Raw genomic sequence first — 19015 nt, 5'->3', positions numbered from 1 at the left:
ACGAAGTTCTCCTGGTTCTGCTCCTTTCACTCAGCATCAGATCATATAAGTCTTCCAGGCCTCTCTGAAGTCTTCTTGTTCATCATTTCTTATGGCACAATAGTACTCCATTATATTCATGTACCATAATTTATTCAGCCATTCCCCAATTGATGGGCATCCCCTTGACTTCCAGTTTTTGGCAGCTATAAAGAGTGCTGCTATAAATATTTTTGTACATATGGGATCCTTTCCCATTTTTATGATCTCATGGGGATACAGTCCTAGTAGCGATATTGCTGGGTCAAAGGGGATGTACATTTTTGTAGCCCTTTGGGCATAGCTCCAATTTGCTCTCCAGAATGGTTGGATGAGCTCCACAGCTCCACCAACAATGAATTAGTGTTCTAACTCTCCCACATCCTCTCCAGCATTTATCATTTTCTTGTTCTGTCATGTTTACCAATCTTATAGGTGTGATGTGCTACCTCAGAGTTGTTTTGATTTGCATCTCTCTAATCAATAGTGATTTAGAGCATTTCTTCATATGATTATAGATATCTTTAATTTCTTCCTCTGAAAATTGCCTGTTCATATCCTTTGACCAGTTATCAATTGAGGAATGACTTGTATAGTTATACATTTGAGTCAGTTCTCTATATATTCCACAAATGAGGCCTTTATCCCCTAGCCTACCTACAAAATTTTTTTCCCAATTTACTACATCCCTCCGAATTTTGGTTTCATTGGGTTTGGTTGTGCAAAAACTTTTCAGTTTAATGTAATCACAATTATGAAGCTTGCATTTCATAATTGCTTTCTATTTCTTCTTTAGTAGAAAGAACTTCCCTTCTGCAAAAATCTGAAAAATACACTATTCCTTGTTCTTCCAGTTTATTCGTGGTATCAATCTTTATACCTAACTCATGTACCCTTTTGGACTTTATTGTTCTGTACAGTGTCAGGCATGGGTCTATGCCTAATTTCCGCCACAGTGTTATCCAGTTTTCCCAGCAATTTTTGTCGAACAGTGAGTTCTTATCCCAGAAGCTGGGGTCCTTGGGTTCATTAAACAGGAGGTTGCTATATTCCTTGTTTACTGTGTCTTGAGTGCCATGTCTATTCCTCTTGACTACCCCTCTCTTTCTTAGCCAATACCAAGTGGTTTTGATAATTGCTGCTTTATAGTACAATTTGACGTCTGGTAGCACTAAGCCACCTTCCCAAGCATTTCTTTTCATTAGTCCCTTTGATATACTGGACCTTTTGTTCTTCCAGATGAATTTTGATATTATTTTATCCAGCTCTAGAAAATAATTATCTGATAGTTTATTTGGTATAGCATTAAATAAGTAAATTAATTTAGGTAGGATTGTCATTTTTATCATATTAGCATGGCCTACCAACGAGCAACTGATGGTTTTCCACTTACTTAAATCTGACTTTATTTGTTCAAAAAAGTGTCTTGTAATTCTGTTCATATAGTGCCTGGGTTTGTTTTGGCAGATAAACTCCCAAGTATTTTATGGTGTAAATGGGACTTAAATGGGATTTCTCTTTCTATCTCTTGCTGTTGGACTTTGTTGCTAATATGTAGGAATGTGGAAGATTTGTGTGGATTTTGTAACCTGCAACTTTGCCAAAGTTGTTTATTATTTCAAGTATTTTATTACTTGAATCTCTGGGATTCTCTAAGTAAATCATATCATCTGCAAAGAATGATAACTTAGTTTCTTCTTTGGCTATTCTTATTCCTTCAGTATCTTTATCTTGTCTAATTGTTACAGCTAACATTTCTAGTACCATACTGAATAACAGTGGTGATAATGGACACCCTTGTTTCACCCCTGATCTTATTGCGAATGCATCTAGCTTATCCCCGTTGTATATAATGCTTGCTGAAAGTTTTAGATAGATACTGCTTATTATTTTATGGAAAGTTCCCTTTACTCCTATGTTCTCCAGTATTTTTAATAGAAATGGGTGTTGTATTTTGTCAAAAGCTTTTTCTGCATCTATTGAGAAAATCAAGTGGTTTTTGTCAGTTTTGTTGTTGATATGATGAATAATGCTAATAGTTTTCCTAATCCTGAAGCAGACCTGCATTCCTGGTATGAATGCTACCTGATGATAATGTATTAATCTCGTGATAAGATGCTGTATTTGTTTTGCTAAAATCTTATTTAAAATTTTTGCATCTATATTCATTAGGGAAATTGGTCTATAATTTTCTTTCTCTGTTTTGTCTCTTCCTGGTTTGGGTATCAAAACAATATCTGTATCATAGAAAGAATTTGGGAGGACTCCTTTTTCCCCAATTTTCAAAAATAGTCTGTATAGTATTGGCATTAACTGTTTTTTAAATGTTTGACAGAATTCACTTGTGAATCGATCTAACCCTGGAGATTTTTTCATAGGGAGTTCATTGATGGCTTGTTCAATTTCTTTTTCTGAAATGGGGTTGTTTAAGTATTCAACTTCTTCTTCTGTTAATCTGGGCAATTTCTATTTTTTAAAATATTCATCCACTTAGTTTAGATTATGGAATTTGTGGGCATAAAGCTGGGCAAAGTAGTTTCTAATTATTCTTTGAATTTCCTCCTCATAGGAGGTGAGTTCACCCATTTCATTTTCAATATTAGTAATGTGATTTTCTTCTTTCTTTTTTTAAATCAAATTGACCAAAGGTTTATCAATTTTATTAGTTTTTTTCATAAAGCCAACTATTGGTTTTATTTTTTAATTCATTTTCTTAATTTCAATTTTATTAATCTCTCCTTTGGTTGTCAGTATTTCCAATTTGGTATTTACTTAGGGATTTTCAATTTGTTCTTTTTCTAACTTTTTCAGCTGCATGCCCAAGTCATTGATCTCCTCTTTCTCTATTTTATTTATGTGGGCATTCAAAGATGTAAAACTTCCCCTAAGAACTGCTTTTGCAGTATCCCATAACATTTGATATGTTGTCTCATTATTGTCATTCTCTTGAATGAAATTGTTGATTGTTTCCATGATTTCTTCTTTAACCCATTCCTTCTTTAGGATTAGATTATTAAGTTTCCAATTGATTTTTAGTTTATCTTTCCATGGCCCTTTATTATGTGTAATTTTTATTGCATTATGATCTGAGAAGGATGCATTGATTATCTCTAACTTTCTGCACTGGATTGTGAGATTTTTATCTCTTAGAAAATGGTAAATTTTTGTAAATGTTCCATGTATGGTTGAGAAAAAGTTATTCTCCTTTCTATTCCCATTCAATTTTCTCCAAAGATCTATCATATCTAGCTTATCCAGAGTTTTATTTACCTCCTTAACCTCTTTCTTCTTTATTTATCGAATTCAGAGAGTGAGAGGTTGAGGTCCCCCACTAGTATACTTTTGCTGTCAATTTCTTCCTTCAACTCCCCCAACTTCTCCTCTAAGAATCTGGATGCTATACCACTTGGAGCATATGTGTTTATAAATGATATTGCTTCATTGTCTATGGTGCCTTTTAGCAAGATATAGTTTCCATCCTTATCCCTTTTGATTAGATCTATTTCTGCTTTTGCTTTGTCTGAGATTAGGATTGCTACTCCTGCCTTTCTTACATGAGCTGAAGCACAATATATTCTGTTCCATTATTTGACTTTTATCCTATGTGTATCCCCCTGTTTCAAATGTGTTTCTTGTAAGCAGCATATTGTTGGATTATGCTTTTTAATCCATTCTGCTATCCATCCCCGTTTTATGGGAGAATTCGTTCCATTCACATTCACAGTTATGATTACAATCTGTGTATTTCCCTCTATCCTCTTTCCCACCATTTGTGCTTTTAGCTCTCCTGTCTCCCTTCCCCTCCTCAATAGAATTCACTTTTCCCCTCCTCCTGCAGCCTTCCCCTCCTTCTTTTAGCCACCCTCCCTTTTATTCCCCTTTACTCTTATTGATTCTTCCCTCCCTTTTAGCTTCCCTCCTCTTTCTTCCCCCTTCCCCTCCTACTGCCTATAGAGCTAGTTAGGATTATCTACTTAAGTTTATTATTTCTTCCTTTAATCAAATCAGATGAGAGTACCTCTTAAACAATGCTCATCTCCCTCCCCTCTTTCCCTCTACTATAATTTTGTACTTCTTCCTGTGATGTAATTTGCCATTTTCTTCTTCCTCCTTTTCACACCTCCTATTACAATCCCTTCTCATATTTAAATCATATTTTTAACATGAAATCATTTACTTTATACCCATTCCCTCTATGTATATCCCTTTCATCATAATAGCTGCACAATTCTCAAGATTAACAGGTATCATCTTCCCTTATATGGAGGTAAACAGTTTGCCCTAATTGGGTAATAAGTTTTTGTTTTTGTTTCCCCCCCCACTCCGTTTACCTTTTTATGATTCTCTTGAGACCTGCATTTGAAGATCGAATTGTCTATTGAGTTCTGGCGTTTTGGTTAGGAAGCTCTGGAAATCCCTTATTTGGTTGAATGACTTTCTCCTTGCCTGAAATGTTATGCTGAACTTTGCTGGGTAATTGATCCTTGGTTGTAGTTCCAACTCTTCTCCCTTTTGGAATGTTGGATTCCAGTTCTTTCTATCTTTTAATGTAGAAGCTGCAAGGTCCTGTCTGATTCTGATTGTATCTCCTTGATATTTGAATTGTTTCTTTCTGGCTGCTTGTAGTATTTTCTCCTTCACTTGATAGCTCTGGAATTTGGCGACGATATTTCTTGGGGTTTTGAGTTTGGGATCCCTTCCGTGAGGGGAACAGTAGATTCTTTCTATTTTGCCTTCTGAATCTAGCACTTCTGGTCAGTTTTCCTTCATGATTTCCTGGAAGTTATTGTCCAAACTCTTTTTTCATCATGGGTTTCTGGCAGGCCAATACTTAAATTTTCTCTCCTGGATCTATTTTCCAGGTCCGTTGTTTTTCCAATTAAACACTTTACATTTTCTTCTATCTTTTCATTCTTTAGATTTTGTTTGACTGATTCTTGCTGTCTCATTGAGTCATTAGTTTCTACTTGCCCAATTCTAATCTTTATCAAATTGTTTTCTTCAGTTAACCTTTGCATCTCCTTTTCCATCTGACCAATTTTTCCTTTTAAGGAGCTATTTTCTCCAGTTAATTTTTGTACTTCCTTTTCCATTCAACCAATTTTCCCAGTTAGGTTTTGTGCTTCCTTTTCCATTTGACCGATTTTCCCAGTTAGGTTTTGGGTTTCTTTTTCCATTTGATCAACTGTTCCTTTTAGGGAGTTATTTTCTTCAGTTAATTTTTGAACTTCCTTTTCCATTTGTTCAATTTTCCTTTTGAAAGAAATGTTCTTATCAGTGAATTCTTTTTTTATAATTTTAAAATCATTGACCAGTTTCTCTTCTATTTCCTTCTTCAGCTGTTCCAGGAGAGCTGCTTGTGCTTGTGAGCAGTTCATAGTCCCTTATGAAGTTTCAGATGGAAGTAGTCTCAGCTCTGACCTCTTTGGTGTTTGTGTTTTGGTCCTTATCCCCACAGAAAGATTCTGTGGTTTTTTCACCCTTCTGCTTTTTCTTGTTCATGATGTTGTTTGAGTGTTGTGGCTTCGGATTCTTCCAGTCAGAAGCTGCAGAACTTTGTGTTGAGCTGATATGTGAAAAAGCTAAAAGCAGATTTTTGGTTTTTGTTTCCCTGATCAACCCTGGTTGGCTTGTTAAGTGTGGGAGAGGAATGGTCTGGTCACAGGAGAACTTCTCAGCTGAACTGAGGCAAATGCAAGCTCAAGGGATGGTGATCCCAGCTGCCCTATTGTCTTCCCATTTACCCTAGAGGGCTGAGGCACTTTTAGATGCTAATGCATGTTCCCACCCCTCCTGGGGTTCCTCTCCTGGCACTGAGGCTTTCCTGGGTCCTAGTGCAAGTTTTCTCTGCCCTGGGTCCTCTGTCCTTCCAGTTTTCCTCTGCCACATTAGGAGTAATCCCCCTTAGCTATTTTCCTAGCCTCATGTGTTATGAGACTATTTGCCCCCTTCTGCTGTTCCTGCTGATCCAGGACTTTTCTGGGGAAATATTTTATGGTTCTTTCACAGTCATCAAGGGGGGAAGAGAGAGCATTTACTGATCACTCCACCATCCTGGTTCCCGGAAGTTCAAGTAGGTGACTTGCCAAAGTTTAATCTTCAGGCTGAAGGTCTCAGGAGCTGCTGCACTGATATCTGGCGCTCAGCAGCTCTCACTGGCTCAGTTCAGCTTATCTCCTGCCCTCAGTGCCACTCTGCCAGTTCTGCCCAACACTCTAAGTTTTCTTGGGTCCGTTCTGCTCCACTATGCTGACCATGCTGTGCTGTGTGCTGAGGTCTCACCCCCAAGGAACAGATCCTTCCCGTGGATCTTCCAGTCTAGTGTGGGCTCTGAATTCATCACAGTCTATCTCCCACTGGATTCTGCACCTCCACAATTCAGTCAGATTCTCCTTTCAGAGGTGTCTGAAGGAGTTTGTCCAAGAGCTTAGGTGAGTCATTGCTCTCACTCCGCCATCTTGACTTTCAAGCATTCTTGATGAAAAAACCAGAGTTGAGTAGAAAATTTGACTTTCAAATACAAGAATCAAGAGAAGCCTGAAAAGGTAAACAGGGAGTAGAAATCATAAGGGACTTACTAAAGGTGAACTATTTACATTCCTACATGGAAAGATAATAATTGTAACTCTTGAAACTTTTGTGAGTATTTGGGTAGTTGGAAGGATTATATACACAGACCCATGCATTCACACACAGATACACAGATACACACACACACACACACACACACACACACACACACACACACACACACACATATATATATATATATATATATATATATATATATATATATATATATATATATATATATATATATATATATATATATATGTATAGGGCAAAGGGTGATTTGAGTAGGAAGGGATGATATCTAAAAAAATACAATTAAAGGGTGAGAGAGGAATATTTTGGAAGGAGAAAAGGAGAAATGGAATGGGTCAAATTATCTCTCATAAAAAAGACAAGACAAAGCTTTTCTAATGGAAGGGAAAAAGGGGGAGGTGATAGGGAAAAAGTGAAGCTTTGTCTCATCACATTTGGCTTAAGGAGAGAATAACATGTACACTCAATTTGGTATGAAAATCTATCTTACACTACAGAAAAATAGAGGACATGGGGATAAGTGGGGTGGGAGGATGATAGAAGGAAAGTTAAATGGGAGGAGGGACTAATTAAAAGTACACACTTTAGGGGAAGGACAAGGTCAGAAAAGAGAATAGATTCAATGGTGGGGCAGCATAGGATGGGGGGAGATATAGTTAGTCCTTCACAATGTGACTATTGTTTTGCAAAACTACAAACATATAGTCTATATTGAATTGTTTGCCTTCTCAGTTGGAATGGGTGGGAAGGTACCATGGGAGAGAAGGTGGAACAAAAAGTTTTAGGAATGAATGTTGCGAATTGTTTTTGCATGCAACTGTGAAATAAGAAATATGGGTAATGGTGTATAGAAATCTATTTTGCCCTTTTAGAAAAGACAGAAGATTGGAATAAGGGAAAGGAGGGGTGTGATAGAAGGGAGATCAGATTGGGAAAAGGGTAATCAGAATGGATGGTTTTGTGGGGTTGTGGGAGGGGAGAGATGGGCAGAAAATTTGGAACTCAAAATCTTGTGGAAATTAATTCCAAAATCCAAAAATAAATAACTAAATTTAAAACATGAAAAAAAAAATGTGTTTGCAGAACCCATATAAGATTGCCTGCCATCTTGGGAAGGGAGAGCAGAGGGAGGGTAGAAAATTTTTAACTTATGTAAGTGATTGTTTAAAACTGAAAGCAAACAAATTAATAAAAAGCTAAAATAAATATATTTCAAACTATTTTATGTGATTTTTTAGATTGCTAACCAAAATGTCATATGCATTTTCTAGTTATTTTAATTATATTTCCCCTCCCACTTCTTCATTTTATTCAGTCATCTAACTATTTTAGTCTTTTTTCACTCTGAGTTAAGCAAATAAAGTAAAACCCACTTCTCTTCAATATGAGTGGAAATCTTTGTGTGAATGTGAATGGAGGTAAAAGAGATTAGAGTGAAGGAGCTGCTGATTAAATCTCAGTGCACAAACCTATGGTTCCTTTTGAGAAGTTGTGACACTGTGTGGGGGAAGGAATGCCTAATAAGGGTGTAAGGCATCAGTTTGTTTTTGTTTTTGTTGTTTGGCTTTTTTTCTTTTTGCTTAATTCATTAGGTTGTTATTTCATTGTGAGGGAGGTGGTTCTTGGTCACTTAGATTGTGGAGACAGATGCTTTACTTATATCACGTATTTCTTATTTAGTAAGGTTCTGACACATTGTGAGGATTAGAAAAAATATCTAATCCTCTACCCTTTCCATTATGTGGCCTACAAGTCTCAACCTCTAAGTTCAAAGAAAGAACTTTCCACTCATGTTTTGCTAAAATTCTAAGGAAGTTCCATTTGTGTTTTTCTTGACATGAAACCTATATTTACTTCTTTGGATTTACCATTTCTGGCTTTACTTTCCCATGCCAAGCAAAATAAGACTAATACCTCTCCTACATGACAGCCTGATTTGAATAGAACTATCACAAGATTCTTAAACTGTGTTGTGAATTTATTAGCAAAATTATTAAATTAATTAAATTACTAGTTTTTATAAATTTTATTAATTAAATTATTAATGAAAATTATTAAACTAATAAAAATATTAAATTTCAAAAAATTGTATGGAATAAATAAATTCCCGTTATCATAGTTAAAATTCACTTGGATTGTCTTCACTTACTTAATTCTTCCATCAGTATCAATTATGCAGTCTCCATTTCCTGAAATATGAAATGGGCAAGATAATCTACTATGGTATAAAAATCAATGTATAGGGTATGAACAAATATCTACCATCATAGATATTTAAATTAGATTCTGTTTTATTTTTTTTCCAAATTTTTAGCAAGATCCTGATAGTGAAACTTCAATTAAACTAGAGATCAATAACTTGAATAGAGAATTTTTCAGTTTCCTTCTGAATACTTGTCTACAAATTCATTAGATCCAAAGAAACCAATAGACCAAAAAAAAAAAAATTACTTATTTTCTGGGGAAACTCAAGTTCTTCACCAGTGAGCCCATATCATTGAGAGTTCCCCAATTCCAAGTAATAGCTAAATAACACATCTTATGAGTTTTGAATGGAATTGTGATATTGTGTTATTAAATTAATAGTGAGTAAGGAGATAATTTTGAAAATTACCTGTATTTTAGTCAAGGAATTCTCTAACTGCACTCAGCTGAGTTACATCAAATTCCCCTCCAACCAATTCTCAAATAAAGCCTCTAATAAATTTCTGGAGCAGCAGTACCAATTCACATTCAAGTGACACAATTTTCCAGTGAAAGAAAACTTTGGAAATGGGTGAGAAAGATCTGTCTCACATGGGTTGTGGTCAGGCCTACAGCTCAGCCAGCTCAGGCCTTCTCTTACACCAGGAAAGGGTCTTGGAGGCACCTACATTGACAGTAGCAGATGATTCAGAAGTTCTCAGCCTACAGATGAGAGAGGTTGGTCAGAAAGAAATTGAAGGGTATCCTTGGCTGGCACTAAGTTCAGGACCCTGTTAATTGTCCATGTGCAGTTCTGAGTCACAATCTCAGGGCCAAAAGGAGTCACAGCCCTTGGCAAGAGGGAAACAATGACTCTGACTATAGTTCCAGGGCATAGAGGAGTGCTTGTGGTCGCTTACCATTCCAAGAGAGAGGGGAGAAATACAATTTGGGGCATCAGGAGAATGTGGTACCTGCTCACAGTCTCAGAGCCAGGAGGAGAGCTAGCACTGATGGTTACAGGAAAAGAAGATCCCTTCCTCAGTAAAGGCCAGAGCACAGGCCAGGAGAGCAGTAACTATACATTTCCTTAGATCATACCACTTTGGAAGCACTGAACGAAGAGCTAGTTCTAAAAATGACAGAAAGAAAGGCCTGAAAACTTGGAGAGTATCTCCTCCACACCAGGAACAGAACTGAAGTTTACAGGCAGACTAAAGAAAAAAATGAAAAGTATTAAAGTTATATTAAAATATATATAAAATTGAAGTGATGCCCATCAACTGGGGAATAGATGAACAAGTTAAGGTATATGATTGTGATGGGATACTATTGTACTATGAGAAATGATGATCAAGATGTTGAACTAAAAATATAAGAAGTGTTACATGAACTGATGCACAGTGACGTGAGCAGAACTGATAGAACTCTGCACAAAATAATGGCAATATTGTGTGACAAACAAGTCGTTCACAGTTTTGTGAATGACTTAGCCATTCTCAGCAGTTTAAAGACTCAAGACAATTCTGAAGGACTTATGATGAAAAATGCTATCTACCTTCAGAGAAAAAAATTAATGAAGTCTGAATGCAGAATGAAACATGTGTTTAAACTTTTCCCACATTATTCTTGGATTTATTTTGGTTTGCCTTTTCTTTTGTACCCTGGTAAATATAAATATATTTTGCATGACTATTCATGTGTAATCTAAAACAAATTGCCTTCTAAAAAGTTGAGTAGGGTAGGGAGGGAAGAATGAAGGAGGCAGAATATTTTGAACTCAATATTTGATTTTATTTTATGGAATACTTTATGTTTTTCAGTTACATGTAAAAACATTTTTAGCATTAATTTTAAAATTTTGAGTTCAAAATTCTCTTCCTCACTCCCTTCCTACCTCCCTCCTAAAGAAAGGAAGCAATTTAGTATAGGTCATACATGTGCATTCATGTAAAACATATTTTCATATTAGTCATTGAAAAGAAAACACAAACCATAAAAACAACAAAGAATTTGAAAAAAATAGTATATTTCAATCTGATTTAGGACTACACAAATTTTTTTTCTGTAGTTGGATAACATTTTTGATCATAACTCCTTTGGAATTGCTTTGGATCCCTATTTTGTGAGATTAGTGAAGTCATCTGTAGTTGATCATCACACAATGTTGCTCTTATTGTGTATGTTGTTTTCCTGGTTCTGCTGACTTCTCTTTTCATCAGTTTATGCAAATCTTTCTAGAATTTTCTGAAAGCATCTTGCTCCTTAATCCTTATATTGCAATGATATTTCCTTACATGAATATATCACAACATCTTAAGCCATTCCCCAATGGATGGGCATTCACTCAATTTTCAATTAATTGTCAGTACAAAAAAAAACTGCCACAAATATTTTGTACATATAGGTCTTATTCCATTTTTTTCCAAAAATATTTTTGGAATTTAGATCGAGTAGTGGTCTTATTGGATAAAAGGTTACAGTTCTGTAACCCTTTGAACATAATTTCAAATTGCTTCCCAGAATGGTTGGATTAAGAGCTGAAACTAATATACATGCACGCATACTTACATGGATACATGCATACATCCATATGTTTAAAATTGTTTAAATATAATTAAGATAAGAATTAAGCGTAAGTGAAAAAGTAGAAGAGAAGGAAGAATTGAAAAAAAGAAGAAGCAAACACAGGATATGATTGTGTTGGATATTTTTTTAAACATTAATTGCTTAATTAATTGTTAAATCAAACATTAATTTGTTTTATAGAGGGCCTTTACATTAACAAATTAATTGTGAACACAGTTAACTTCTCTCTGCTTTGCACTCTGAGAATGTCCTGTAAACACAAAATCCCACTGATTTCGATAAGAATTTTAAGCACAATGATTTACTTTTTGTCAATATAGGCAACGAACCTGTTTCTTTTGTCAGAAAAATGCAGTACCTGCACGGGAGCATTCAGATTAAAAAAAACTCGGAAGTTTTTTTCTCTGAAAAAGAATTTCCCTTATTTACTTTACAGATTTCATTTTCCTCTTCCCACACTTCTTGTCTTCAAGTATCTTCTTCTCTTAATTAAAAAAAAAGATATGCCTCATATGAAGTGACCAAAAAAATGAAATATTCTGTGATTTTAGCAAATATTCTAAGGAAAGATTAAAATGTCTGGCAGTACCGTGGCAAGAAAAGTGCAAGAGTAATCAATGTTTCCTTTTCTGCTCTCCAAAACAGATCTACTCAAATAATATGGACATTTCAGTTGGTGAAGACTTCTTTCTTATTAATACCAGCTATTCTGATTGTGAAGGTAACTTTTCATTTACAGAGAGCAACAAAACAAATAATTATCAAAATTATGACCATATATTAGAGTGAGAAAAGGCTAGATAATTTTAGGAAGCTAAAAGCAGGAGAGGTTCTTGCAGAGTTTCTTATCAATAGATGTTTAATGATGCTTTTCACTCGCTAAGAAGTGGAGTTTTTTCTCCTATTACTTCTTTGGGACGGTAATTTAAAGAAGTATATTTTTAATTGTAATGCCTTCTCCTGAAATGTCTTCACTAAAATTTCATTTCAGTTGCTTCTCATATTAGGACATGAACCCATCACTTTTTAACTGAAAAAAAAAAATCTCTCTTTACTCTGATATGATAAATACAAGACACACAAAATGAAAAATAGGAACAAATGGCCATAAACTCCCAAAAAGAAAATAGCATAATTGGAAAATAATAGGCAAAGAATCATGCTTTGGAATACTCACAAGTAACAGATGCAGAGAAAGAAAGGGAATAATGTAGGAGGGATCATTCAAAGCAGAGGAAAAGGTTGCTAAAATTTCTGACTATTCCTTCCTTCCTTCTTGTCTGAGAATATATTATCCTCTTCCTTTCTGGATCTCTCAAGTCTCATATTTTTTATGTGATCATTGGGATCTCCCTCTTTATAGATTCCTTCTCCCTCAACTCACACACATATTCAGTTAGTGGCCCTGGATTCTACTGCCTCCTAAAGATACAATCATAAATTTCTAATACTTGTGACTGCAAAATTGCTAGAAAAACAAAACAAAACAGTCTTCAGTGATTTCCTCCACTTCTTCCTCAGCTCATAAAATCCGGATTCCACTGAACCACTCTGTTGAAAGAGTTTTCTCCAAGGAAGTTTATATCTCCAAATACAAAGACTTTTATTTAGTTTGTATCCTACTTGAGCTCTCTGTGGCTCTGTCCAAGTAGACCCTTCTCTTTTTTCCTATGATTTCTATGATCTTGGTTTTCTTTCTACTTGTCTGAGTATTTGAAGACTTTTTTATGCCCTCCTCATTAATATTATCCTATACCTAAAATATGTCACCTAAACCTATTCCTTTAGTATTCTATCTAGCATGTTTTTTCCCTACATGGTTCTATTTTATCCCATGGCTTCATTCAAGTATCACCAAATTGTGGATGACTAATATAAATTTATGTGTGTATATGAGTATGTGTATATACGTGTGTATATACATGCACATGTAAAACTATGCATGTACGTACACACATATATATCCTTATATGTTGTGTATATCTATCTTTAGTGAGAAATAGATATCTGAAGTCCTGAACTTGACTCAAACTTCAATGATGTTTCTCAAATTGTTAGACACTTGATTGATTTTACCCATAGGACTTTATGTAACCCTATGCTAAATATTGTAAAAATTGAACTCATAGCATCTCATCCCTCACTTATCCTCAAAACATGCCCTTTTACTGTAGCTTCCCCATTTATTTTGAAGGCAAATTATACTTGGAGCTTTTCAAACCACAAATGAATAAATAGAGAACAGTAGACTTCTTGTTCAAAGAAAACTGTGTATTGTGCTCCTGAGAGGGTTATTCTTCTTTTCTCGATTTTTCCACAGAGTGATAAGGAACAGTGGTAAAAATTATGGCTGTGCTTTTTACTGTATTGGAGTCTATACCTGGAAAAAAAGTTGAGCTATTTAGACTTTTTCCTACACATGCAATCCCACCTTGTTCCCCTTTATTTGGTAGAGATAAATGTTTCTACTTGAGAACACAGTGAAAACACCCTAGGGATATTTACAGGTGAAGATCTTCTCAGGGGTAAGTATATGCCAAAGACAAAACTTAAACTCAGGTCTTCCTCATTCTGAAGCCAATTCTCACTCTAGTCTTCCATGTTGCTTTTCATTACTATTGCTATTGCTACTGCAAAAATACTTCCAAAGAAAGAAAATTTTCTGAGAAAATATTAACTGCAAAGCTCTGTGTTTAATAAATACCTTGGTTTAGACTCTAAAGAACTACTTAACATATTGAAAAGATTCAGATAAGACAAACGGTAATAATCACTTACAAGTGAATTAAGCTCTTATAACCTACAGGATGCCTTTTCCAATTTCTATGAATTCCAGTAGTTTTTCTGTGGATCATTTCCAACTTGTACTCTATACAATTATTTGCATTTATCTTGACAATTAGAATGAGAGCTTCAAAAATAAATGAACTGTCATTTACCTTTATGTTTTTCTGAGTACTGTGATGGTAATAAAAACAGGATCTTTTGCTGTTTTTGTTTTAGTATAGTCAAGTGCCTCTGACTGAATCTTGCCTTTATTAATCAAGAGTCTTTACATGGAGTAAAGTCCAGAAACAAGAGATTCTTTAATTAAAAACATTATCTGTATTTGTATTGTTAATGGAATTAAAGATCTTCCCCACCCATTAATGGGTCTGCACATTAAGGAAAGTTTGATTACAGAAGATTTGCAAGAATACCCACAGATTTTGTTAATGAGGCACTGGTTCTCTATGGTTGGGATGCCCTGTGGCTCTACAAACAGTATAAATACTTCGAGGGTGAAGTTTTACTTTGAGGCTTAGTTTTTGTAAGAAGGTTTGAGTACCAGATGAGGACTCTGAGAAAACTCTAAGGATTTCTCCTGATTTGAGAACCCAGATATTAGTGCTTCCCTCTGTGGTAACAATTGTCAGACAGCTGGATCTGTTGAAATATGGTCAGTCAGAGGCAGCCATGTCTGTTAATTACTTTGGGGCTTACTGAAAGGAATTGTTTGTTCAGCCAGGTGAGGACTCTGAGAAGCTGCTAGGAAGCCCCCTGACTTTGAGAATCCATGTCGTGCTTCCCTCTCTGGTAACTATGGTCAGACAGATGGGGTCCAATTGTCTGTTGAACTCAGGCAGAGGAATCAGGTCTGTTGATCTTTTCATTTCTCTGTATTTTCTTTGAAATTTCAGGGTACTGACTTCCTGAACTAACTGAATGTACCTGGTTAAAGGAATGATACATGTGCTTGATTATAATGATTGTTAATCCCTTGAAGGTTGCTTTCCTTTTATGAATGCAGATGTAAGAACCTGTTGTAGTAGGCCCACTCCTTTGTATGTTGGGGTGCTTACTGATACAAGTACTTATCCCAGTGTCTGGCACATGAATGGTGACTAATAAATGATTATTAATTTATTGCTATCACAAACATGTGTGAGAAGTAAACACTTTGAAAATAACTTCGAAAATTTTCCTGTGTTTTCCAATATGCTTAGATAAAATAGTAGAAGTGTTTATCAAAACTAAGTGATATTCAAATGAAATCACACAAAAATAATTATTTTCAAAAGTAAAAAAAAATAGTAAAGGGGTTCAAGAATGGAGTAGGATCTTTATATTTTTCTCTGGTTTAACAACTGTACTTGAAATAATGACATTTTCCTAGAAATAATACCCATAAATAGAATGATAACCTCAATGAGCCATGTATTAGTTTCAAATTGGCACATTGTTTAAGAAATATAGAGTTGGATGTGTCTGATGAATGACTTAAAAAGAAGTCAACTTTTTTTCATCCACAATATTCAGTTACTGAGGCTTTTAATTTACTAAGACTGTCTTGGTATCAGTGGGAGAATTGATACTAAAAGATAATAAGTGCTATGATGTTTGGTGTAATAACTAAAGGGGTTCTCTAAATTGTTATGCAAAATGAGCATGTGATTAATTTTATATATCAAATAAACATTTTACTACCATGAGTTCCATGAAAGCCCACATAATCATTATTAATCTGCAATCCATTCATTTTCCTTTAAAGTTCGAGTGCAGCTTCTAACAAGTTTGGAGAAAAAAAATGAAATAACATCAATAAAAGAAAAATGAAGCTCTGGCTTCTTGATGTTGCTTTATTCTATTTCATGCACCAATTTTTTTATGTTTCTTTCTAACATCTTCAGTTTTATTCCTGCTTAGAAATGGAAGATAATTTGTGATCTGAAACACACTTTCTACAAAGTGTAACTCATTTCACGTTTCATTATGTGAATGAAATGCCTTAAAATATTATAAAAGTTCATTTGATAGTATATTCTAACAGTGTAGTGATTTCACACTTTTAAAACTTGTTAACCTTCAGATAAAAAAAAACACATAAAAAGAAAAAAAGGGAAAAAATTCCCTAAGTAACACTACTAAAGCCAAATCTTAGCAGGCAGATAAAAGGAGAATATATGAGCTATTTAAACACATAATTAGAATCTATATAGCTTTCAAAAAATCATTTAGTATGTAATATCATTTGTTACAGTAGTATTCAGCATGTATTTGGTGGAACCAGGTAAATATTTATATATCTACAGTTATCACTTAATTCAAAATTTGGTTACTGCGTTATGTCAACCTTCTAATGACATTTATTTTTAAAATATTATTTATTCAGAAAATAAGTGTAAGGACAGACATATTAAAAACTATACAGTATATTTTATAAAGTTACAACCATTCTTCTATAGAAAGGAGAATCTATAAAATCAAAATTCCAAGTTAAAAATAAACCCTAGCTTCAAAATTAGCATTAAACTCCAGAATAAAACAGATATGCTGTTTTAAAGAACTGGTAAAAACAATGATGAATGATCTGTAATTTAATGTCCACATTTGTTTTATCATACTAGTTCTTACTACTCCATTGTAGAAACAAATCTGGCAAATTTTGTATTCAGACATGGGCAACCAAAATGATGAATGTTCCAGAAATGTACATTTGGGATAAAAAATGTGATAAATAATTGGACTGTTTCATTGAGAAATGAGGAGAATTAAATGGAAACAAAGTTTCTTGCAAATATTTAATGATTTGTCACATAAAAAAAGTGATTAGCCTTCTTTCTTGTAACTATGGAAAAATAAAACTAGGGCTAGTGTGTTAAATTTACAAAAGATGCATATTAAACCAGAATAAGAAATAATTATGTAGCAATTATAGTGGCTAAAAAATTTATTGAACTTCTCAGGGGAATCTACTTCCATGGAAATGCTCAATCAATTAACAAATATATTGTTTTACATTTATTATGTACTTCCTTTGGTTATATATTTACATATAAAAGTACAAAACTTCCTCAGCTAGCAAATTTTTCATCTCATTGTAAGGAAGAGATAGATAGCAACAAAAGGCATCATTCTTTTAGATTCTTCAGTTCCTTTAGAACATGGCCATTAAAATCTAACAGGAAAAAAAATGTATAAGTGAGAAATATCACTTGATTAGACATCAAGGAATTGTGAACACAAAGCAAATTTATAGAAAGCTTGAGTAGAGTCATGAGTTAAAAGAAAGAGTCATACTGGAACTTTCAGGAATGAAACTAGAAAAAGATCAACAAAATGTTTGAACATTTCAATTTATGTATAATGGTTTATACAGCAAACTCGTTCCTTCATAAAAGACAGTGGAGTATTCACATTTGGAGTAAAAGTACTAGAGATCATTATAGAAGAAACAGTAATGTCATTGAAGAAATGAAAGATCATAAACACCTCTGTACTAAACCTAATATCTATAAAGGAGAACTGTACTAGAAGATAGACATTTTTGTGGAAAGTGATTACCTATATTTGAATGAGAGGAAAAAATACCAAAGATAAGCATAAAGCCCAGCTGTATTGAGAATGTCACCCTCCTTTCAAGGATTTGAGTTCATAATTTCCATTATCCTCTACTCTTCATTCTCCTTTATTCCATCATACAGTTGACTAAAAGATGAAAAATAAGAAAGAATTCACTTTCCTTATTATTTGCAGTCTAGTAGAAAGATGTAATTTCATAAAGCACTAAAACTTTTTTTTTTATTTCTCCTTCAACAAGATGATTTTCTAAACAAGTGAGAATTATCAAATTTTTGGAAATATGTAACAACAGAAATAAGTCTGATGATCTTGTAATTATTAATATCAAATAAGGCATTAAAACAAAGAAGACACATCAAAGTGATTGATCATGTCATGAAGAATTTTCAGTGTGAAATGAAAATGAAAGAGGGATCTATAGAGATGGAAATGTCATCCAGATGCCCTTATTTTTGGATAGTATTTTCCACTGTACTGACTTTTTAAAGCACTTTTAGGAGTGCTCTATTTTTAAAGGAAGTTTGCCCTTACAATAACCCTAAACCTATGTATCTGCAATATCTACTCCCTGCTCCTATTTCCATTATCAGGGACCAGGCAGAACAAGTGTTACCTCATTTTTACATTATACCCCTTCATATGATCAATAACAGTGATTTTTTTCTACATCCTAGTAGAAATGTGTCTGCTGTTTTAAGAAATTCATTAGTCATCTTGTACTTTTACCATCCTAACCATTCTTCTTTGGAGACACTGAAATTTGTCGACATTTTTTCCCAATATGTGAAGTCCAGAATGCAATATGTTACTCTACAAAAAATTTGATCAAATCATAAGGAATTCCACTTCCCTCTTTCTAAACATGATGTTTCTGATAAGTAATACAATGCTAGCCTGCTTACTATAGTGTTGTACTCTTGATTCTTGTGCTCTTATATTCTACTAAAATCCCAGTTTTTTACATAAAAAATTTTGTCTAGCCACAATCTCAAAACTCTCCTCTTACCCTCAATTCTTTACATTTTCTTTTGGAATGGAAGTTTTTGTTATGTAGGCCTACATAAACAGAAAGCCTTTAACAATGATTGTCCCTTCTATGAGCAACCTCATGCCTGGATGGTGGCTTATGGGTCCCTCTGTGTTCCATCTGACAGACAGCCACTAAGGCCTCCTTCAGCAGTGGTAGCTGGCTTTTTTCTCTTTAACAATAACGATCAAAGAGGGGAAAAATCAACAGTCTGTCTCCGTGGTTCTTTTTCTCTCTTCACATTCCTGT

At 34.4% G+C, this 19015-nt stretch overlaps 1 pseudogene; it reads left to right on the top strand.

The window, feature by feature from the left end:
* The window catches only part of LOC140502596 (protein MANBAL pseudogene), a 39310-nt pseudogene extending 21675 nt beyond the window's left edge, over positions 1–17635 (top strand).
* Positions 17636–19015: the final 1380 nt, after the last annotated feature.

Source organism: Notamacropus eugenii, chromosome 4 (genome assembly GCF_028372415.1).
Source record: "Notamacropus eugenii isolate mMacEug1 chromosome 4, mMacEug1.pri_v2, whole genome shotgun sequence".
Classification (NCBI taxonomy): Eukaryota; Metazoa; Chordata; class Mammalia; order Diprotodontia; family Macropodidae; genus Notamacropus; species Notamacropus eugenii.
The sequence above is the reverse complement of the archived record's forward strand: the minus strand, read 5'-3'. Positions and strand labels throughout refer to the sequence as shown.